Below are 16,459 nucleotides of genomic sequence, written 5' to 3' on the forward strand. Positions count from 1 at the left end.
AGCGCGGAGATACCCCTTCGGGAGTCTAGTCTGGCGCTTTATAAGAATATAAAATAAATACATAAATAAATAAATAGTAAGTGCATTCTGTGAATACCAAATAGTAGTAAGTTTAGGATTTAGTCTTAAGTTCATTCTGTGAATCGGGCCCTGAGTTTGTAAATATATTTAATACGCACATGATCATCGCATCGCAAGGAAGGCGGGGTGGGCCTTGAAAGTGAATGGAATGGCCCTGTGGCACCACATTGTAAATACATTTGTTGTCCCCGTCTAAGGGCAGCGGCAGCACGTTTTTATAATCCCGGGCCCAGTCACACCCGGCTGCACCGATTCACATTGCATGGAAGGTGGGATGGGCCTTGAAAGTTAATCCATCACCTTGGGTGGATATAGCATGGATGGATGCAATTGCCAAGTAACCAAAATAATATATTTCCTGGCTTCCAGCCCAGCCCTGTGCCAGCCGTGAGCTTCATAGGCTGGCCAATGCGGCCATCAAGCGTAGGTGCTTTAGCGTGAAATTGAAGTGACTGTTTTAATATATACAAAGCCTGAGATTTTTTGGGTGCATGTTTTTTTTCTTTTATGTAGTGCTGGCATTAGTGAATTCATAGTGCTTGAGTGGCCTATAATACAGGTTTAGTTCACCAGCCTCAAAGCGCTGGTAAAAGAGAGCCTCGGTTCAAGTGAGGAACAATGATGGCTATTGTGACCGAATAGTGATTTCTCTAGTATCAGCCTGGGGGAGGGCGAGGTTCCACATTCACCAACCATTTTTTACAACGCAACATCCATTACAACGCATTCCATTACAACGTATGCATTTACAAAGAATTTTTAAAAACTACCTTTACAACGCATTCCATTACATCGCATACTACTTTTACAACGCATACCATTACAACGCATAACATTACTTTGCATGTAAGGTAAGTATTGGATAGTGTAGGGGTAATAATTACTATTCTAACTCCGGGGGTGCAACAGTAGGGTAAGTGTTGGATAGTGTAGGGGTAAAAATTACTATTCTAACTCCAGGGGGTGCAACAGTAGGGTAAGTGTTGGATAGTGTAGGGGTAAAAATTACTATTCTAACTCCAGGGGGTGCAACAGTAGGGTAAGTGTTGGATAGTGTAGGGGTACTATGTGTTGTAATGCTATGCGTTGTAATGGTATGCGCTGTAATGACTGTGTTGTAATGACATGCGTTGTAGTGGTGTGCGTTGTAGTGTCATGCGTTGTAATGGTTGCGTTGTAAAAACATGCGTTGTAATGGATGTTGCGTTGTAAAAGTTTCGTTGTAATGGTAGTGCGTTGTAAAAGTTGCGTTGTAAAGGTTGTTCCCCGCGTACGAGGGTAGCCCATGGCCTACTAGAAGCATGGCTCCCAGAGCCCACCGCACCCCTTCACCTACTGACTGAAACTGCCCCTTGGAGTTCTATGAGAGACACTCTGTCTCCCCCTCGGGTGTCCCCTTTCATCAAGGTGATGCCCCTCAAAGGACCACAAACTATGCTCACCAGCCATGACCTTACCGCTAGACCTGGGAAAACGCACCAAATACGACATAAATACTTTCCTGTAAATTAAACCTACATTGCAAGTACTAACATACATTGTCCTGCAACACAAAGATAATGTACGTACATCGAATACATTGCCTCAAATTACTTAGCATGTACTTGTTCCTGATGTGAACGCAAGAACATACTTTACACCCTACATTCATTTGACAATATCTGCGTAGGGGATGGTGGGCGGGTAAAATTTTAATTGAACCGGGCCTCCTCCCTGCCCGATATGCACAGTGGCACAACACTTCCCAGGCAGGGGGCAGGCACAACAGAGATGCCTCCTCACCTGGGACGAGAATAGATACTGAAATGAGTAGGGGCGCAGAACCAGTTCCAACTGGCCCGCCCCTGTGTCCCAGTCACGCCACCCGACCCGGAAGCGCAATAAAGCGCTTTTGGTTCAGGGGGTGCCCAGGGCTAAGCCTGACCCCTTGCGAAGGCAGGGGTGACGCGTCACTTCTGTGTGCGGCATCCCGCCCCTCTTTATTACCGGGGCTGGCGCGACCGCCATAATGGCGGCTGCAATGGATTACCTCTCGGAATTAGCACACTCTCGTGGTACAGCAATAGCGCGGAGATACCCCTTCGGGAGTCTAGTCTGGCGCTTTATAAGAATATAAAATAAATAAATAAATAAATAAATAGTAAGTGCATTCTGTGAATACCAAATAGTAGTAAGTTTAGGATTTAGTCTTAAGTTCATTCTGTGAATCGGGCCCTGAGTTTGTAAATATATTTAATACGCACATGATCATCGCATCGCAAGGAAGGCGGGGTGGGCCTTGAAAGTGAATGGAATGGCCCTGTGGCACCACATTGTAAATACATTTGTTGTCCCCGTCTAAGGGCAGCGGCAGCACGTTTTTATAATCCCGGGCCCAGTCACACCCGGCTGCACCGATTCACATTGCATGGAAGGTGGGATGGGCCTTGAAAGTTAATCCATCACCTTGGGTGGATATAGCATGGATGGATGCAATTGCCAAGTAACCAAAATAATATATTTCCTGGCTTCCAGCCCAGCCCTGTGCCAGCCGTGAGCTTCATAGGCTGGCCAATGCGGCCATCAAGCGTAGGTGCTTTAGCGTGAAATTGAAGTGACTGTTTTAATATATACAAAGCCTGAGATTTTTTGGGTGCATGTTTTTTTTCTTTTATGTAGTGCATTAGTGAATTCATAGTGCTTGAGTGGCCTATAATACAGGTTTAGTTCACCAGCCTCAAAGCGCTGGTAAAAGAGAGCCTCGGTTCAAGTGAGGAACAATGATGGCTATTGTGACCGAATAGTGATTTCTCTAGTATCAGCCTGGGGGAGGGCGAGGTTCCACATTCACCAACCATTACGCTCTTGTCTGCCAAAAAAACGTGGTCAGATACAGACTGCTCATGGTTTTATGAGTTCACAATCCACTAGAATTGAGGGTACATTTATTAAGCCTTGTTTGGCGCCCGGCTCCAAAAATTTTCCCCAGGCCAGTGCAACCGCGCTTAGCGCCAGGCACTAAGGGCCTTATTTATGAAGGCCTTGCGCCACCGGTGCGTCACATTTTCCCATGTTAAAAGTGACGCACCAGTGGCGCAAGGCCTTCATAAATAAGGCCCTAACTGTTTCCCCTCTGCGCCGCTTAACCACTGCACTGACGACACGTGGGTTAGACGGGGACCATTGTTGTCCCATAGAAAGGGGCCAACACACACATTCATTCCCAATTCTCAAAAGTGCTGCTCGGTTCCCCTTGTTAGCAGTAAGGAAGTGGAACATACTACTGTACATATGTGTGCTATGTTTTCATCAGCACAGTTCCCCCCAGTCCCCCGTAGGTTGATTTGGCTCGCTCGCTACACTCACTGGGGTGCAGAAGGCCAAGATTTTTACACCCACCACTTTCAAATATCACCAGCCGCCACAATTATTATTCACCTCATTCTCACACCCCACAACCACCCACACAGCCTACCAAGGTTTAGTGGCAGCAGCTGACCCTACTATTCTGTTTATAATTTCTGTGTGCCCTTTACATTGGAATCATGCTGAGTTTTGATACATCTCAACCTATGATTGTAAAGCTTTTGTGAAACGTTCTTTAAAATAAAATATTACATATTATATACTGATTATATTATTGTTTGATATGAATGGGGTACTATTAGGTAAGAATTCAATACATTTTATTTATTTTGGATTTAATTTTGAATCTAATATGTTCTTACTGTGGCCTGAATCACAAAGGTTTTTCTCAGAGTAGGCATGGCATAATCTGAAGCCACACCCACCCATGAAAAACAGCTTTGTGGATATGACCGAGGGAGATTGAAGACAGCAGTTCGAGGACGTTAGGCCTCCAATGTTGAGCACTATGAAGAGAGAGAGAAAATACACTACGATCTCCCAGTTCAACTCTATTCCACAATCCCAGGCATACTGGTTACACTTGTCAATTATTATTTTTATATTGTATCAGACAGTTATCTTGGCACGAGTAGATGCCCATGCTGTAGTTGGGCAACTTATTTTCATGAAGAAGAGCACCACATATCATCTACAGACCCAACCAATGAGAAAGAGAGAAGTTGCATGAGCAGGGACTCCATCAACATCATACAATCATCAGAAAGACATGGAATTATAGAAGATCTGACATTAGTTATAAAACAGCTATAGGATGCTAAAGAGGGTGTGCCAGGTTGAATATAATCAGTTGACCTAGCACCTATAGGTGCCATATTATCTGGCTTTCTATTGACATCTCTTCAGCTTACCTCATCAATTGCCACTAATCATAAATTCATTTTCCGATCTAGATAGGCAACGTCGATGGGCATCAGCAAACAATAAATAGTCAACTGTGTTATATCAGGTGGAGGAACCACTGGCCTCAAACAACAAGGGATGTGTTGCGAATTGTGTTGTTGCATTCAACATCTGTCTTGAGAAAGTAACATTGAATCATAGGTTTGTGTTTCATGCAGCAAAATTGTGTTCACTTGCAACAATTTCTCTCTTTCTATAGCTGTCCAACCTGACACTTCCTTTACACTGACCACATTGTGTGATGTGCCATCATCAAGCAAGGTTGAGGCGACACAAGGCGAGTCCCATAGCAATGAAAGACTAGGTAGAAGCATTGAGGTCACCAACACTGGCTGCAAGAGTACCTCTATAATTAGCACATATTGTCTTGTGTAGAGGGAGAAGTAGTGGCAATTGAAATTGTGTAGTCTTCCTTCAGCCCTAAAATTCTGTGTGACATCTTTCTGAGTGACAAAACAATAACATGTTATTTACGCAGGTGACAATAATTGCACTCGTAAAACGTAATGATTAAAGCAGTGTCGGTAAAAGCTCTGTATGAGAAATTTTATTTGCTATCTTCAAATGTGTATTATTGAAGCTTTACTATAGGGAAACAAGCCTGACCAGCACTTCTAGAAATATGAATGTTTTTAACTTGTTTATTTTGCAATTGTTTCATAGGTACAAATGTTATATACTTGCTAATGTTAAAATTGATTGTAGTGGCACAGGCTTTGTGAAATGTAGATTGATTTCAAATCTCATGATTACAATGTTTCCAAAACAGGGTGAAATAGTGTTTTGCTTTTACTTTGTTATGCACTTATTCATATTTCACTTTTCATTTTGCAATTGGAATAATGAAAAGATTTCCTGAGAAGTACAGTCAAACAAGTATAAACAAGGAACTGTAGTATGTATCATTTTTTTTCAAAGTCTTTGTCGGAGTGTAAAGTGACACCAGTGCGCTCTATGCAGTGCAACACGCCAATCAGGCCTCAATTCTTCAATTTTCAGACTGGGGTCGTGATTGAGCATTTGGAATTGTGTCTTTCGGGGTGGCAGGGAAACAAACCCCCAAAATGGGAGTTTGTTTCTGAAAAACAAAAATATGGGGCATATTAACAAGGGCTTTATCTCTGCTTTTTTGGCTTTAAAAGAGATAAAAACAAGCGCCCTATCAGCAACAGGGTGCTAACAAGCAAATTTGCATGTTAGCACCCTTTTACTCTACGCTTCCCCTTGCATCTCTAATGAGATGCAAAGGGGGCGTTCCAGAGTAAAATAATAGGAGAAATGTCGCTTTCTCCTATTATCAAGGATATATATAACAGGGTTAGCGATAAAAAAAAGCAGCGCTAACTGCATTTAACACAGCTTTTTTACATCTGGTATTTTTCTGACTTAGCCATGATATTCTATGTAAGGTGGATATCATGGCTAAGTATATCTATCCCTATCAGCAAGCTATCGCCGAACCTTGTGGGATTATCGCTGTATTTTCAGCGATAATCTCCCAATTGGCAGCTTGCACACTGAATTTTATCTCTTTGGAGATAAGCGTTGGTGATAGCACTCTATCTCAGCGATAAAATTCAGAGTTGGCTGGTGATAATTATCCTAGCGCTACGTGTGCTTAGCGATAATTATCGCCTGGCCTTGTTAATATGCCCCATAATGACTAACCCCCCCCCCCCCGCCTCCCCATCTTGGAAATTTTCTCCTCAAGGGTGGGGGTCATTAACGCTTTGTTCCTGTCCCTCATTGCCAGGTTTTTCCTGGCTGTGACGAACAGGAAAAAAGGCATTACATAGTTCATCCCTAATATGGCAGATGATGCAATGTCCTTTTGACGGGCTATACTCCATTACACATATGGAGGAAGCGTTCTGTCAATGGAGTTAACAGGGAATCCATTGATGCAATACTTAAGTTAGTGCCCATCTCTGAATCCGGTGAGCAGACAAAGGGTTTGGTTGTCAGGGTACCTTGCAACAGAGAAACTGTAAATCAGGTCCTGAGTCTTCATTCACAGCTCCAAGGTTTGCCCACCTCTGCCTCATACATAAATTCAACTCTCGTCCACTTGACTGATGTTGGAGTATGTATAATTTAATGTTTAGCCAAACACCACAAAATACATTAAATCAGCCATTATTCACTCAGCACACATTACCGTTTCTCTCTAATCCAATGCTGCATCAACATAAAGGGAAAGTACATCAAAGTGGCAAAGAAAGGCCAGTGGCGGCTGATGACATTTGAAAATGGTGAGTCATAACATTTTGTGAAGAGTAGCCAAGAACATTTTGAAAAAAGAGTGGGAAAATGGTGCCCTGTCAAGCATATTTAAGAAGCAATATCGTTACTGCAATCGATAAAGTGCAGTTATTCTATCAATAAAGAGATTTCATATGATAATGATGTACGTGGCATCTTATTTTCTATACACGCATAGCTGTTAGTTTGTCTGACATGGCTGCTCATCCCTCTCTGCACTGGCTCTTCTTGAGCCCCAGTCTCTATCCCCCCTTCCGGCCAGCCCCTACTGTTTTTTGTGCTCTATCTTATCTCCATCGTGTTCTCAGCCAGTTATCCCCTGGTGCTACCTGTGCTTCCTCAATTCTAGCACATTATATGTGTTCTCTCTCTCTCTCCCCAACTGTGGACTGTCACAGAAGTCTCCTGTGCTGTTTTTTTACACAGTTTTGTTGCTTTTTTCATTTTTTTAACAGTATTTTATATAGCGCGAACTTGACCCGGTATCGGGTATCAGAGCTTTACATAGCACCAATTGCGTTACATGAGAAGACATTCGTTTTTGTTAGGCACAGAGAAATTAAGTGATTTGCCCAGAATCACAGAATGTTCAGCGTCATTGCAGAGACTAGAACCCGGTTCCCCAGATTCGAGGTCGAGCACCCTAGCCATTAGGCCAACTCCTCTCCCACCATCAACTCCCCATGCTCTCACTCTCTGGACAATCAGTCTCCTGTGGTATCCTTTGTGAGAAGTTGGCCTGGCATATGCTGTCCACTATTCTAGTGGGCACCTTGCAACAGTCCAAATGACCCTTATTGATGGTAGGTTAAAGACAACCTTAATAGAAACCTATCCTAGTTGAAGGAATGAAAAGCAGCTTGTTTTACCAGTCTATAATCTTGTGAATGACCAAATGAAAGGAGAACCACACAAGGTATATATATAAAATATAGGTATTTATTCTAAACACATACCTCTAGTCCCTTTATGAGGTTAGAGGCAAAAGTACTTGCAGTAAACTTAATATCACACAGTAAATGAGCACAATATACGTTGCGCCTCAGGGGGTTACCAAACCATATATTAAGAAAGTGGTATAAGAACCATGACTTGCATAAACACAAGGCCTAGAGCCTTTAGAACTGCTGGGGCCACCAGGAACCACCCAAGGTAGTGACACATGAGACCCACGGGGGACGCGTGCAGTGCGTGAACCCAGCCGTGAATCACCATTACCTTCTATGTGGAAAGTCGCAGTTGGAATTTTAAAGATAAAGGACACTTAGAAGAGGACTTGGAGCAAACCCTCTTATAACTAGGGGGTTCTAGAGTCAACACCCATGGGAGCACCGGAGTACTCGAGTTACCTCACCCAGGGAAGCCGGGTGCATAGATGTCTTTTGGTGTTGGGTTTCGTCATCGCTTTCACATGCGATCTGCTGCAAAGTGCTGCTGGCGTCCAATTGGAAAGTGTCCGCTATGATCCAAGCCTGGATCGAAGATGTGAGGAACCTGAAAGCAGAGGGGACAGAGTCTGAGTCACTTGCCAGTGACCAGGAGGGCGATAGGCGAATGCCCACCGATGTCGGGTGATTTCAGGTGAAGAAGGTGAAGCTTGACTCTTCAGCCATGAGGACAAGGAGGCATCAATGACAACCTGGTTCTGGATTGGAGCTGTCTCAAAAAGGATGTTGAGTGCTCTGGTGTCAGTTTCCGGATTTGACCCAACAAGTTTTGGCAACAGCAACCCATGCAGAAAGCAGAGATTGGCTTTGGTGCAGACCAGCAAGGTCTGGGGGACTCACCACGTGGTGGGAAGTCAGGGCATGTTTTGAGCAACCAGGGAAGTCAAAGAAAAAGTAGAGTTTCCTTTGAGGAGATCCACCAGTCGACGGAGCAAGGATCGCTTAGGGGCCTCAAGCTGAAATGCAAAAAGCGGGCTCACAGAACACTCGCGGAGTGTAAGTTCACAATCTTCAGTTCAGATGGTGCTCGGGGCTTGGGCTACAAGTAACCCAATGCACAATTTCGGTAAAGATTGGGAAGTTAATGCACTAGCAAATGTGCACGGTGTCCAGGAGTTCCGGTTCCACAACACTCATGAGGGCTGTGGGTCCCAGCTTTGCCTGGGACTCTAGTCGGCATATGAGAAGTCTGGAAATTCTCTTCTTGTCTCGCAAATACTTCACAATCCGGTGGGAGCTTCAGAAATGCATACCGGCAAGATGCTTCATTGGTGCCTGCTTGAGCAGGGGAGTAACTCCTTGACCCCAAGGGAGATTCTTCCCTCCACTAGTCTTTAGTAGAGCGTCAAAGTTCCAGGATTCAGTGTAAGAATTTCGTCCAGGTGTAATCTAAAGTCCTGTTGCCAGGGGTCCCTTACTTATACTAAGAAAAGGAGTTGGACATACTCTGGGGACCCACCTATGGGAGGGTTTGGAAAGAGGGCTGGCTACACCCATTTCCTTTGTCCAGTTTCTCACCAGAGCAGGAGCTGGTAGCAAGGGGTGGGCGGAATTTGCGTAGTCACGCTATGCAAAGCTCCACAAAAGTGTAAAAATCTCCGCAAACACGCCGAAATTCCGTGGACACGCGGAATAGCTTGTTCGCGATGCTTTTTTCCTGTTCGTGATCGCTGTTTGCATGCTTGGGGGAAATATATCGTGACCACGCATGTTGAGAACGCGAACAAGCAAACAATTCCGTTAAGATGCGTAACGCAGAATTTTGGGCAATTCCGCGTTCTCCGCGAAACGTGAGATTACCCGAATTCCGCAAATTCTGTGAGCGGAATGGAATTTACCGCCCAGGCCTACTGGTAGCCCAGGCAACTGGTTTGAACTGGTCTATGAACATGGACACCAAATGTGCCCCCAGTGCTGACTTGAAAGTGCTCTCAGAGTGCACCCACCTAGCCCCAATACACAAAAGCCTGTCTGGGAGGTGGTTACACCTCCCTCTGACAGGAAACATATTGTCCAGGCCTCCCCTGCTGGAGTTTCGTCAAGCAGCAGGAGGCCAGGCTCGTGTCTGTGGCTGCAGCATCCATTTTGTGATGCCAGGGCTTTTTTAAACTATTACCGATTAGATCAGTGTGCACATGTCTCTCCCTCTAAACACAACATGTTTCCATGCTGCCATTCCAAAGTAAGCATTTCCGCAAGGTTATTATGCACTTAAAAGTATATGGTCTGGCTGCATCACAGAACAGCCTCAGAGAATAGGCTCCTAAGGTACCATATACTAGGGACTCACAAGGGTACCCCAGTAATTAAACTGGAGTGTACCAAAAGTACATGCAATCCTTTTAGAGAGGGCACAGCTAGGCTGGGGTCCTGGATGGCAGGCCGCCAGCTAGACTAAAGTAAAAAAACAGTGAAACAACAGCAAAAAGTCGGGGTAACCATAGTAAGCAGATCCTACCCTCCTACATCCTACATCCTTTGACTACAGTCTCATTCTAAAATAACCTGTTCACAGCAAATGTACACAAAGTCTCGTACATGCAAATAACTATTCATCAAACCTGCAGAACTTTCCTACAGTAATGTAACTGATCCATATTGGAGAAGCGTGGCTCAATGGTTAGAGCGGCAGACCCTGATGCAGAGGTCTGGCCCGGGACCAGCGTTCAATTCCCGCCTCGGCGGTTCTTGGACTCAATTTCCCCGGACCTAATAATTCTCGCCTCGGTGCCTCGTCTAATCATGGGTCCCACTCTGTGACTCTGGGCAATAGCTTGCTTAATCTCCACAATGGCCCCAGCAGCGCTTGGATGCCTGGCTTCACCTTGGGGGTGCCCAGGAGTGGACATTTCACAGGAAAGCCAGGATGGATTCCACAGCGGTATGAATACAGTGCTACGAGACCACTGGGTAGAAGTGCGCTATATAAATACAAACACATTTACATTTACATATTATCCTTCAAATTCTCTATTCACAACTCTCTTGCCCCACACAAGCATTCGATTTGGTGAATCACAGAGTTTGCGATCACAACAAAGCCTTGTACATGAGGCTTTTACACACCTTTTGCTAGTGGGGAACACTAATTGCACTGTGGGGAGGACTACCTTACACTATTCCTAATGTTAGTCTGTCTTATTTCTGTATCCACACAAAGGAATGCAACAGAATAGTAGTCAGCAATTACATCAAAATATAAAGAACAGTAAAATAATGTCGAACCTATTCTTCGAAGGGTCACCACCTTTAAATGTCACCAGCCGCCACTGATCCTGTTTAACCAGAACGTCAAACATTTAATGTAGTCAAACTAGTTCTCAGAAATCCTTTACTCTGATTTAATTAGAGAGTAAAACACAATATAACCTGCTTTAAATCCTCCATCAAAAAACGTCAAACATACGCCTTAGATATGGTAAATAGCACATTCAAATGAGACAGCAAAATCCATGATGCTATTACAAATTATTCTGTTGACAATTCAGTTCTGATAAAAAGTAAGCACTTTCCATGAATACCTTTCAATATTTAACTATGATAACAACACATTTGCATGTAGTGCTCTCTGGAGGGCTGTGTTCATCCGCAGTGACGGGTTCGAATACCGGCAGGCACGCTTAACCTCCCATGCTTCTGATGTCAATAAATGTAATACCACTTTGTAGAGGAATGCATTTTGTTTTGCAGTCCAAGTTGTGAAAACTTCCTAATTTTTGCTCCACGCAATGCTGGTAAAGTTGGAGGATTCCCTTTACTTTTGTCAGTACAACATGCTTCTTTGCACAGGAAGATAATTTTGACTGCAGCCCGGAATGAGCAGGAACACCCCTGTGACTAGGGGAGGGGAGGCCTTGGTTGCATTACAGGCTGGAGCCCCTCCAGGTTGGCACAGGAATTGGAGACGGAAGGTCGACCAGTGCCATCATCAAGATGTGCATCAAAGCCTCAGGACTATTTAAGAAGGCACGTGCTTAAAGCTTCCTCTGTGTCCCTTTCATTACGCATAGTGCGGGTCAGCATCAGCCGTCACTCGTTGTTTATAAGATGTTATAAACAAACTCCCTGTTCCGTCCAATAGAAACAGAGAGCCTTGCAATAGTGAAAAATGGAATTGGCAGTATTTCACTATCGGGGCATGCCACACACATCAGGGCATGTCGTTCCTTTCTCATGCAATGCACCCTGCCCACAGGGGTACCTTGGGCCTACTTTAGGGTTGACTAGTATGTAGAAAAGGGAAGATTTAGGGACTGGCAAATGTGTGCACTTGCCAAGCCGACATGGAAGTCCTGAGTCACATTTTACAAGCTGCATCTGTGGGTGTCACAGTCAGTGCTGCAAGCGCCCTAGTTTTATTTGATTTACACGCCCTGTGCAAACACTGTACTAGGGTTTGACAAGTAAATCAAATAAGCCAATCATGGAATCACTAATCCATAACAATAATTAACAAAGGGAGCACTTGCACTTTGGCACTGAACAGCAGTGTCAAAGTGCCCAAAGCATCTAGACAAGCAAAAATGGAGTCCAACACACAGCAAAATCCAGGAGGTAAAGGCAAAAAATTAACGGGAGACCCACGCCAATAATGCCAGGTCTAACACCAGCTTATTTGATAAATTACATATTTGAAATATTGGCACTCTTTGAGATTCAACTATTAGCTTTATAGTTGCACTTGTTCTCAGACTCATCACCTTGCTGGCAAGAAGCGCAAAGAATTGAAGAGTAACTGGGGCCTAGTGGCAATGTTCCTCTAATTTTTTTCCTCTGTGTGCGGCAGTATAAGGTCTCTGTGTGCTGCAACTAAGGCTATGTGCGCCGGGAACCAGACCGCACGTGTGGGTGCAGTGCCAAATATCATTCCAAACTTTTACTACAAAAAGTGAAAAGAGAGTGCATTTCCACACATGTAGTGCCACATGAAGTGTCTTAAGGCAGGTTTTCAATTTAGATATACATGCAATGACATGAATTGGTTACACATTAAAGTACACTTTGGGTTTAGAAAAGCAGAGGACTCCAATGGTGGTACCGTAATATGATTTTACTGAAGATCCTCAACTCTAGCACTGTTTATAGAGTGGGGAAATGATGCACAGTAAAGGTTTTGCAGTTCAAGCACATTTATTTTGTTCATTAAACTAAAGATTTTATTTTTTTTACAAAACATTTTTAGATCGACATTATCCCCAGATCTGTTTAACCTATATGTCGAACCACTTACAGAAATTCTCCAAAAATCACAGATATCATATCATATGTATGCGGATGACACGCAGATATACATAAAGATCGCATCCCTAAAAGACATTGAACTAATGAACGAGACATTAAAAAGGACAATACAATGGCTAACTAATAATCATCTGAAACTAAATGCTCACAAAACAGAGTTCCTACTAATCTCACCACCAAGGAGCCAGGCGGAAATAAAGGAATGGACGAAACTCGTGACTGCGCTCAACTGCACCCCAACCCTAGTCAATTCAGCGGTATACACCCGTTACAACGGATCTTTTACTCCGCACTACCATTACAACGCGACCATTACTCCGCATACCATTACAACGCATTGCGCTGGGGGGCGCTCTAGGATAGGGAATAAGTATAATTTACTATCCAACACCTTCCCTAGGGTCCACGGGGACTGGAGTTAGAATAGTAAATTATACTTACCACTATCCAGCGCCCCAAGGCGCTATGCGTTGTAACGGTATGCGGAGTAAAAGTCGCGTTGTAATGGTCTGCGGAGTAAAAGTATGCGTTATAACGTCATACATCCCAATTCAGCTAAATCGCTTGGAATCACTCTAGACGAAAATCTGGACATGAAAGCCCACATTAACTCAATGGCTAAAAATGCCCGCTTCCACCTGAACTACTTAAGAAAACTGAAACCATTCATCTCAGAGCCAGATCTCAAACTGGCAATCCAATCCTTGGTTATCTCAAGGATTGAATATGGCTGCACCACCTTAGCTGGCCTACCAAAAACATCCACAGCCCCACTAAAAGCCTGCCTCAACGCCGCGGCAAGACTTATCACCGGATCTAGGAAATATGATCATATATCCCCTCACTTGAAAGCTTTAAACTGGCTACCTTACGAAGCCAGAATCCAAATGAAGATAGCTTGTATCACACATAAAGCGATCCACTACAACACCCCTGGATACCTAGCCAAGAAAATTCAGCTGTCTGGAGGTAACCGACCAACTAGAAGCGCTGAGGAGTTGCTATTACGACCAGCCATTTTCAGAAAGAAAAAAACCTATGACAGAGCATTCTCAGGAGCTGCCCCCAGAATCTGGAACTCACTCCCTCCAACCATTCGGAAGATCAAAAATGTGGCAACATTCAAGCGGGAAGTGAAGAACCTTCTGATGAACAAATACAATAAATAGAGAAGAACGTTGATCACTACCCTGATCTCTTGCTGCTTTACTTCAGAACATTTATGACATCAGGAAGGCGAAGAACAATCAATACTATTAAGATTTGTTAATTCTAGGTTATGAAACGATCCAAAACTTACCTCCAAACGTTATCTTTAGATGACCTTATAACCGCATCCCTCAGGGATTTATAACTATCTACCTCACCTATGTGTATATACTTTACTTTTGATACAATTGGAGCTGCAATTCATTTTTATCAACACTAGCACATGTGTCAAGAATGTTTGCATTTCATCTACCTCATATCTGTGACTCTTTTTACTGTCAATATTTATGTTATGTTTTCACCTACTCTATGTTAAGCGCTCTGATACCCACGGGTCTTGTTCGCGCTATACAAAACTCTATAATAAATAAATAATAAATAAATAATAAGTAAGGATGTCTATACAAATAACGTGAATGTGGAGGTATGGAGGTATTGAATAAGAGTGCATCTTGATTCCTGAACTGCGAATAAGACCGCTGAGAGTCAGAGAAAATTGTCCTGTCGGCTTATGGCTAGTGAGGAGACAGACTCTCCACCCTAGTGTAGATAACAGGCGGGGAGCGGCGGGCGGCACCGTCTGTGGCGACACACCTCCCAGCACCTGTGCTCACCGCAGACATAGCTCCTGGCCTTGTGGTACCAGAGCTTAGAGTACAAGAAAGAGCGGGGACTATGGCTTACGCGAGTTGGTGGTACGCCACGCGTGGCGATAAAAAAGCAAGAGGGTCCATCCCGCGGCTGACCAGAAAGCACCTGGTGCAACTGAGTCCTACAAGTCCCAAGAGTCCCACAAGCACTATGAGCCCTACAAACCCTGGCACCAGTCAATGACCAGGAGCACAAGGAAGTGGAGCAGGTGCTGCAGAAAAGAAACAACCTGCAGCTGCTGCACCTGTGACTAAAGAAAGCACAATGAAACCTGCAGAGGCCAAGGGGGGACATTTCAGTAAAACAGAACCAGCTAAAACAGCACCGTCCACAAAGCAAGCTGACCCTCCCACCAAGACACAAAAGGACCAAGCAGCGCACAAAAGTCAAATCAAAGCTTCCGGGGCTGCAGTTCCAACTAAGCAACCCAGTGCTGCAAAAACAGCCCCCAGCCAAGATGCTAAGACAAATCAGATGAAACAGAAAGAAGAGCCCAAGTTTACAGGAGAAAAAGCATCTGGTGCTGCAAGGAAGCCAGGTGCAGAGAGTGAAACAGAAAAACTATCAGGTGCAGCAGCCAACAGTAAACCTGCTGCAGACATAAAAAGAGCGAAAGCATCTGCTGCATCAAGTAAACTTGCTGCAGAAATAAAAAGCGAGAAGAAACTAGTATCCTCCGGAGCTGCTGTTGCCGCAGTCGGATTTGCTGGGGCAACGGGAGCTGCCGCAGCTGTGTCTACTAAGACAAGCATCGTGACTAAAGATTTCAAGAAGCCAGTACCTGCTGATGCATCCTCTGACGCTGGACTAGATAGTGCGTTAGATGAACTAATGGGCACACTGGAAGGGCCAGAAGTTGTTCCAGAATCTCCAAAATACACTGGTCCTTTGATTATGGAGCCAGCAACATCAACGAAAATGAAGAAACTAGGTGAAGATGATAGTACCATTCCCTGGATGCAAAGATAGCAGTGGAACTCCAATAAAACCAGAAGAAACTCCCATGACACCGATGGGCGAGGAAGATCTTGTCTCAGCCTTATCGTCTGTTTTTACCTGTGCTTCCTCCCCTGATAAGAAGAAACAAAAGCTTGAAGAGGCAAAGCCAGAAGAGTGTGGAATAGACGACAGTGCCTTAGACGATCTAAGGGGGATGCTTGAAGGACCTGAATTGAATATTCCAGAGACGCCCGAATACACAGGACCAGAGATTATGGAGACTGTCATGGCTGAAAGCCTGGACCTGTTTGCCATCCGCGATAGCACGATTCCACCAGCGTTCAGACATTTGTTGGATGGTAAAGATAATGGCAAACCTCTGCCACCACCAACGCCAGAAACTCCCACTCGGTGAGGAGGATCTGGTTTCTGCCTTATCAACAGACTTCACCTGTTCTGCCCCCTCTGACCCACAACAAGATTTCCACATGTTCTAAAACTCCTTGTCTCTCTCGTTTTTACAAGTTTTCTCACACATTCTCCTTATCTCCTTCAGTTCCGCCTATCACAGATTAGTTTTGCAATGTGTTCTCTCACACTGTGTCATTCTTTAAAACACGAATTTCAGATCCCACATTATAGGTAACTCAGTTCTGTACTCTCTTTACTCCTCCTCTCTGTCTCTGCATTACTTGCTTTGTTTGCTCCACTTCTAGACAGCCTCTTCTGATCACTTCTAGCTCTCATAGTTTACCCCCTCCCTCTTTCACTCTCGGACCCTTCTCTCTTTTCTCTCCTTCGCTCCCTCACTTCCTGACAAC

At 44.3% G+C, this 16,459-nt stretch overlaps 1 pseudogene; it reads left to right on the forward strand.

The window, feature by feature from the left end:
• Window positions 1–14,963: 14,963 nt before the first annotated feature.
• Window positions 14,964–16,135, forward strand: LOC144761663 (uncharacterized; annotated as a pseudogene).
• Window positions 16,136–16,459: the final 324 nt, after the last annotated feature.

This window comes from Lissotriton helveticus, chromosome 1_1 (assembly GCF_964261635.1).
Source record: "Lissotriton helveticus chromosome 1_1, aLisHel1.1, whole genome shotgun sequence".
Taxonomy (NCBI): domain Eukaryota; kingdom Metazoa; phylum Chordata; class Amphibia; order Caudata; family Salamandridae; genus Lissotriton; species Lissotriton helveticus.